The sequence below is a fragment of the Artibeus jamaicensis genome, unplaced genomic scaffold, assembly GCF_021234435.1.
Source record: "Artibeus jamaicensis isolate MK-2021 breed Jamaican fruit bat unplaced genomic scaffold, CSHL_Jam_final contig_465, whole genome shotgun sequence".
Classification (NCBI taxonomy): Eukaryota; Metazoa; Chordata; class Mammalia; order Chiroptera; family Phyllostomidae; genus Artibeus; species Artibeus jamaicensis.
Window position 1 is genome coordinate 10,883,245 of NW_026521843.1, and position 8,498 is coordinate 10,891,742.

At 41.4% G+C, this 8,498-nt stretch overlaps 1 pseudogene; it reads left to right on the plus strand.

The window, feature by feature from the left end:
• The first annotated feature begins 7,738 nt into the window (after nt 1-7,738).
• LOC128627733 (uncharacterized) lies at nt 7,739-7,871 on the plus strand (annotated as a pseudogene).
• Nucleotides 7,872-8,498: the final 627 nt, after the last annotated feature.

Below are 8,498 nucleotides of genomic sequence, written 5' to 3' on the forward strand. Positions count from 1 at the left end.
TGATGGAGATGTTGCAATGACTAAATGATGTAATGCAAATATGGAGCTTAGCAAGAGCTCAAAGATAGGCAACTGCTACAGACTTTATTAGGGGTTCAGATGTGAGATCTCTGGGCTACAGCGCTTTAGAAAGCTTCCTGCCAGAGGTAGACATGGAGAAGCTTCAGTAACTTAGATTTACCTGGGTATTTTGACTTTTTTGTGTGTGGCAACAGCAGTAACAGTGATGAGCTTAAGCTGTAATTCCGAAGGGAGTCTTGTCTATGAGCTCCAGTGCCTTCCTTCTGGGCACAAGTTGCTATCATTCCTCTTTGGCCCTCCTCTGTCACCTGCACCCATTTCTAGGAGGACAGGTGTGACAGGTGGGTGGCCGGCACCCTGCCTGTTAGCCAGTTTAAATATTGTATGTGTGGTTTACATGATGACTGTGTTGCTGAAAACCAATTCCAGCAAACTGAATTGGCAAGAGGTCACAGGACCTCCTCTGTCTTGCTGAAGAATGGCTTCCTCAGTCCATGCTAGCAAAGGCTGGAGCAGGCACACACATAGATGGATGAGTGCGTTCACCAGGCGGCATGTAGGGTGGCCGGGCGAACCGCCATGGCGAGAACTGTGTGCTGTGTGAGGTTTCCCCGGCTTCCGTCCTCGCGGGTCCCTTATCACTGTATGATATTGAGCAGTGGTTTCCAAGGCTTGCTGAGACCAGCATCACCTCGGAACTTATTAGAAACACAAGTCGCTCTTCACCCACTGATTAAGACGGTCTGGATGTGGGGCCCAGCCAACAGTTTTAACTGACCTTGCCGATGACTTTGGTGCAAGTAAGCTAGAGGACCATTCTAAAGTGATGAGCGTGGGTGGATCTGCATTCCTGTTCTCTATTGGCACTGGATTGCAGCTTGTTGTGTGTTCTGCTAACATGAAATCAAGGAGATCCAGAGTCAGAATTTTTCAGCCACAGAATAAAAACATCTCTTGTCTTCTATTTCCTGGACTTGATGTCCCTGCACTGCACCTAGATCCCCACAGAGGGCAAAGTCACTGGTAACCAGCGCTCAAAATCTGGGTGCACTTTGTAGAAAACAAAGGTTATTCTTAGATTATAGAGAACATCCTGCTCCCTCCTTTGGAGAGAATGATGGCACCAATCTTTGGAATCCCTGCGATTACTGAGAGCCAGGAACTGAAGGTTATAAGGTGGAAAAGGCTTTCTTCTTTCCCCCTGCCTCTCAGGCAGCCAGCAAGGAGCTGTTTTCAAAGCCAGCACTTAGACACAGCCAGCACTGGGGCTAAGACTGGAACTTCCCCCTTCACTTCCCACATCTACATACTTGCAGGGGGCCTTAGGTTAATCTGCATTGTATCTGAAGACTGAAAGAGTACCGCCCAAAAAGGTTTTTTAAGTTAACACTTAGGGAATTTGAACCCTTTTTGTATCTAGAAATAGAAACCATTCCTTTAGACCATATAATTAACAAAGCTTGGAAAATCATGCAGGGAGGTTGAGGGCAGGAGCCAACCCACCACTCCGACCGTGTCCTCTCTGGGGCCACGTGTGTGTGTCTCCAAGGGACCACCTTCTCCCATAGGTAAGTGGGACTGGCACTTTTCAGTTGCATAACTCTCCACGATCCTGGCCTGAGATTTACTTCTCTATCCACCTTCCAATCTCCTTTCTCTGCATTTAGATAGTTACCTTGTCCTCACCTGCAATTTTTATGGGCAACCCTTGACAATTTTTCATTTTTTCTCCCCACATTTTTCTTTCCCTTGTGTCAGAATGTCCCCTATTTTCTTCACTGCTATTTCATTTAATCTGGTTTATAATTTATGCTGAAAATGTGCGACTTGTGATAGCCTTATACGAGATGTCATTTCTGTGAGGATGCGAAAGGCAACCGTTCAGGAAATGTTATTTCTGCTTCTCATTGACCGTGCCCCACAAATTATCCTACAAATCGTCAATGACTTTGCAAGCAGCGCTATAAAAATTAGCCTCCCATCGATAGCAGGGAAAGAATGCCACTTTAGACCATCTTGCTTTGACACGGATTCTTAAAATAAATAATTAAATGTGCTTAACACCAAATAATGGAGGGGCCTTTCCAAGGAACTTGAAGTTTTATTTTCAGGTTCCTTATAATTTCCCTCATTTTTCATGGTCTGCTCTCTCCATCCTTCAGGATGTACAAATAACCTTGTACAATAGATGAGGTAAAATAGCCCATTATATTCCATATGAAGAATTCAAATTCATTTGTTCTGAAAGCTCTTGTGGAGTGACCACCGAGACATCGTGAGCGGCAGAGCAGAGAGCACCCCACGGGAAACAAGGGGCAAAGCCACCCTCCAGGCCCCTCCCCTTCACTGTCAGGTGCATTTACTTGGATGAGTAACTGGCATGTTTAGATGTCAGTTTCGTTCATACAATGTTATGTGAACCCTGATTCCCAGGACTCTGGGAATATCATGGATATGACATGACTTGTGCATAAAGTTTTTGCCCTGGATTCCCTACTGGATGTCACCCTTGGAGGTCATGGAGTCTTTCCTCTTGTTCACTCTATATAGTTCTGCTCTAGCAGATGAGCTATCCAAGTTTACCCTGACAACTCCCTGCTCCCTCCCTAACACCTGTCTCTCATCTATCACCTCTCTTTCATTCTGGCTGCTTATCTTTGTGGACCAATTCTACTGACTAGATCACCATTCTACTGACTCACCCTCTTCCTCACCAGTGGTCCTGCAACTACAATCCATTTTTCCCCCACAAAGAGGACGGGATGATCCTGTCTAAAGCTCTAAGATCTAGTCTAAACCCACGAAAAGGTCTCATAAGGCTGTTCTTGATCTTACTTTCAATGGCATGGTCTTTTTGGAGTTTTCCCTCACCTAAGACACTTTGTTCATCTCATCTCTCTTCTCAGACTTCTTTCTCTACAGTCAACACCTGCCCCATTTTTCTGTTTACCTTGACAAACCCTCCTCCCTTCAGTTTAAATGCTACTTTCTGGAGGAGGCATCTCAGAACTAACATCGTGTGCCTAGACCCCATTGCTGTGCGCCCTCATAGCTTTTTGTGCTTCCCATTCAAGTTATTAATACTAATGATAGTGTCTTTTTAAATTATCTTTCTCCTGCACTGTAAGCACCATGAAGTAGAGATAACATCTGTCTTGCTCACCACTGTTTCTCTGGTGCCTAGCAGAGTTCCCAAGAAACATCTGTTGAATAAATGAATTGTTACAATTATCCATGTGAAAGTGAGAAATGATTTGCTCCTTCAGAAAACTTAAGATAATTGTTGATGAACCACTATGATGGAATATATGGTAAGTGACTAATCATGATAAAGGTAACAATAACAATAATAATAAGGCAATGCTGTTTGTAGAGCATTTCCTCCATTCTAGGTGCTCTACTAAGCCATTCGTATGTAAGCTCATTTTATGCTCACAACAAGCCTGTCAGGCCATAACTTGATAACATTATTACTGTTTTCATCCTTGCATCAGGCTGAGAGGGGTTCTATGACTGGCTGACGGCCACTCAGCTGAGACGTGAGGACCAGCATTAAAGTTCAAGGTAGTCTGGTAATACCATTGATGTTCTTAACCTCATTGCTGCCCTGACTCCTGCTACCTGTCTGCCTCTTTAGGATGAGTTTCAGGCTTCCTGCTTCTTGTCCCTGGAATCTTGGGTCTTGCCTGACCTCTTCTGGTCCTCGGGGAAGGGTGGCATTGAGGCCTACACTGCACCATTGCTCCCCAGCTGAGTGGAGCCCTGGGTGCCAGGAGCATTCACCTGCAAGCCCAGAAGAGTCTCAGAGGTGAGGCAGCAGCAGTTCTTGCCTTGTGCTGGCAAAGCAAGGTGTTTCCGCTGGGTGACAAGGTGGGGTTCTACCCATACCCAAGACACACACTGAGCACATTCCTTAATAGAGGCTCATAGGCCCTGTCCATGATGAGTTTGTGCTGTCAATTCATGAAGCAGGGAGACCTGGGCTGGACTCTTTCAATTTGGTTTTACATGGAGCCCCACAAATTACATAGCAGCCCCTGCTGTGAGCATGACTGATGCATTCTAATTCCCTCAATCTTATCCTTGCCCTTAGTAATAACTCACATAAATATTGTTTCCTGGATGTGTACCAGAGTGTGGCCCTAACTCTGCTGACTGTCGATCTCCTGAGTCACAGCTGTGGCCAGCAGTACAAAGAGAGGCTGCTCTGATGTGCTTATGATACTTAGTTTTAAATTGAGTTGAATTGACTTTTAATAACTAAGTGACCAGATAGTTATTGAATCTGCCCAACGTTTTATTAGGATATATATTCGCCAGTAGGCAGAGGGTCCTTCCACGGCATAGTTGGACACAGCTACTGGAGAAAAGTTAGACTTTTATGCCTGCGCCTCCACTGTTAACTTGATGAGACAGTTTTGGGGTTTTTTTTAAAGACTCTCATGGTTGGTGTGTTATACTTGGGAAGATAAGAAAACTAGAGGCCAAATAACTTGGAGTAAGAACCTGAGAGATTGTGAAAGGAATAAGAACACAGCCAAGTAAAAGACGAGTTACAAAGTTCCTGAGTCCACACCAGAGAAGAAAGGTAGGGTGGGAAGCTTTGGAGCAAATGAGACATCGGCTGGAATGTCTGAGTGAAGACCCGGTCCCTGTGGGCACTCTCCCTAAACTGATTCTGACATTTCCAAAACCAATAGCATGTACCTCATAAGCATAAAGCTTGGAGTCAGGGTAGTACACGAATTTTGACTTAAATTGGGATAAGTAGTCCACTTTTACTCCACTTTTCTCCAATAATCTTTTTCAATGTTCAGAGCTAAAGGTGCTGGAAGTGGTGGGTGAAGCCCTTGCCTCTCAAACTGCAGAGCATGTGAATTTGTTTTACGTTGTGTTAAATTTAAAGTCTAATATTAAATTGTGCCTAGTGTTGAGTCGCCTTTGCGGAAATATTTTAGGGATCTTTTAACATTATTTTTCCATTGTTATTCCATTACAATTCTCCCGATTTTCCCCCCATGTCCCCTCTCCACCCGTCCCACCCTCCCTCCTGCAGTCAAGTTCTCACCCCATTGTCCATGTCCGTGGGCCGTTCATACATGTTCTTTGTCCGAGCCCTTCCCCTTCTTTCCACTATTATTCCCTCCCACCTCCCTTCTGGTCACTGTCAGTCTGTTGCCTATTTCCATTCTTGTGGTTGTACTTTGTTAGTTTATTTTGTTCGTTAGATTCCTGTTATAGGTGAGATCATGTGATATTCGTCTTTCACCCTGTGGCTTATTTCACTTAGCCTGATATCCTCCAGTTGTGGATATTATCTTTACTGGCTGCCCCATTTTAAGAAGAATCATGATGAGTGCTTTCTGGTAAATTGCCTGATTTCTGCGGTGGGTGCTGAGGGCCCAGTGATTGCGGTCACAGTGCCTTTGGCTGTTACTCTGAGGATAGCTGCAGCTCTGATCCCACAGCCTCCCGCTGTCAGAGCCGGGGCGAATCCTCCAGACTCGCCCGTTCCTCCCGGCTACAGAGTGAAATAGGCCTGTACTCAGACTGTGGGGGAGGTAGCAGAAAACCTTAGAATTCAATCCAAAGACATTTTTATATAGTAAGGTAACCATGTCAACTAAAAAGGCCACAGAAACATCCTGTACAGTAGATAGAAATATATTATGGCAGCTGGTATATAAGAAAGAGTGCAGTTTAGGACAGAACCTAAAGATATCATATAGGACCAAGAAAGAAAGTCGGCTTCCATTTTAAGGACATTAAAAGGCTGACATGTAAATGAGTCAGAAACACCAGGATCCACCCACCCCACTCCCCATCCCCCATCAGCCCCCATCCCTCACTGTCAACCACCAATGAGACCTAAGGCAGGCTGAACAGAAAACAATTCTACTCTGGCAATCAAAATTATTTATAAGCACTCTTTGTAGTTCTAATAAGCGCTCTATTATTCAAAATCTTTATGGGTTCTATTATCGTTTATATTTATTTGATATTTACATCATAGTTTATATTTATAGTTTGTATTTACATTATAGAAAACTTACCATTTTTTCTTTTCTTAAGGTGAGATTATTTAACTTTTACACAATACAAAATGCCATTTAAAGTATATCAGCAAAGAAAAAAATCACAATTTAAAAGGTCAATTTTATTTAAAAATAAAAATATTTGTACCAAGTAACTTTATTGGTTTTTATATTCTTAAAATATAGAAATTGTTTAATTTATAATTGACTCAAAGTAACTTTTAATGATAAACATCTCAGTAGAAAATTGGGTGAAATTTCAAACGTACCAAGTCAATCTCAATAGAAATCTCAAAAGTATTTTTAGGATCTTTGACAAGGTGTTCTAAAATAATCTAAAAGAGAAAATGTATATGAATAACCAAAAGTTAAAGAACAATACACGTACCTGAGCCTTCAGCTAAGCCTTTAGCTAAGCCTTCCCAGATGCCAAAACATATCATGATCTATACTAATTATTTCTGAATAGTACTGGTGTAGAAATAGATTAACGCAGAAATGGGATAGAAAGTCCAGGATCAGGTTCAAATGCATATTTTTTAAAAATGTATTCCTGAATTTCTGTTATATAACACAAAGAAGAAAAAGCTGGCAAACAACTGTAGGAGGCTTTTTATGAAAATTAAAAACAAATATACAATTTTTGCCCAACATATGAACAACTTAATTGACATGACTAAGTGAAAAAAATTCAATTTATTTCAATTTATCTGATATATTTATGGAGTAAAAATAAATATGTCAAGTTCATGTAATATAAAGTGTAAATTTGATACAACTTTTCTGAAAATTTATTTGACAGTACATAACAAAGGATTTAATACTTTTAACATTATCTTTTTTCTTATAGGAAAGTATCTTATGTAATGATCTTAAATACAGATAAAATTATGTACAAAGATGTTCTTCCTCTTTTTTTAATAAAAGACTCAAAATTTCAGTTTTCTGAGATGGGTGTGGATTTAGAGAATTGAGCCATCTCACACTGATAGGACTGTGTGTAAACTGACACACAGTTTTTCTGGAGATGAATTTGGATCACAATATACGAATGTCTGCAATGTTGTACAAACTCTGCAACTTAGCGATTCCATTTCTAGGAATTTTCCCCTGAAAATATAGTTGCAAATATATTTTCATATCCAAGTATGGGTTGTGGTTCCAAATTTTACTGTAGGTATGGGTCAGTCCACTTTTGCTTTAAAGTGTCAGAGAACAAATACCTTAGGTTTTATGGGCCATGTAGTTTCTGCCTCAACTGTTGCTGCACAAGTATAGTTACAGACAATATGTAAACAAATGGACACGGCTGTGTTCCAATAAAACTTTATTGACAAAAACAGGCTGTGATGGTCTGTTCACTGCTTAATTCAATTACAATGCAACCTGTATAAAATCTATCTTTGTTATTTGCCTGTAGGTAAATAACAGGCAAATAACAGGCAAATAAATTTAGCCTATCTCATAAGACTTCACTTTGTATATTAAACACGTTTTAGTATTTAGCCTAATACCATAATTTAAAAGTGACTTTAGGTAATGGCTAGTATTGGAAAAAATAGTTCAGTCTCCCTTATGCCTTTCTTCTACTCTTGCTCTACTCTAAAGTGCATTTAACAAAGTGGTTTACGTGATCTCTTGCCTATATGGTAAAAGAGTCCTCCAGCCAAGATGCCATTCCCATTGTTTCTTGGCCTTTTGGCTAAGATCAAGTGTGGAATCTGTTCTTCTCATTTCAAAATGCCACTCCCCCATCCACTTTGAGGTGGGCTTCGCAGGCATCTATCTATCAGGATGTGTTTGGACTGATCTCATCTGCCCTGGTTGTATTTTCTGTATTAAAAACCAACCCCAAAACCCAGGGACTTAAAACGAAAATCGATAGTTGTCACCATTTGGTGGGTGGATTAGACTCAGCCGGGTGGTTTCACCTTCAGATCTCTTAGGGTTTCAGCTCTAGTGCAGGACTCATCTAAAGACTCATCTGGGCTAAATGTCCAAGAAGACAAATGTCCAAATGTCCATTCACATGGCTGACAGCTGATTCAGTCCATGGGTGAGTTTATCGGACACAGAGCCTACTATACGCATGGCCTCTCTGTGTGCTTTGGCCTCATAATACTGTGGCTGGTGTTCCAAGAGGCCAACGTGGAAGCTCCGAGGCTTAATAAATTAGCCTCAGAAATCCCATAACATTACTTCTACCGTGCTCTATTGGTCAATCCATTCCCAACAGGAAATTCAGATTCACAGATCACAGACCACTTACTACAGAGGAATGTTATGAATGTACAGGGGGTTAAAGAGAGTGACTGTTTTGGACACAAGTTATCACATTACCTGTGGGCATTCTGATGGCATCTATTGCTGATATCTTTGGCTGATAATACAGAAATCAATTTCTTCTCATTTTAATTTAAACCTAACGATCTCCCTTTGCCA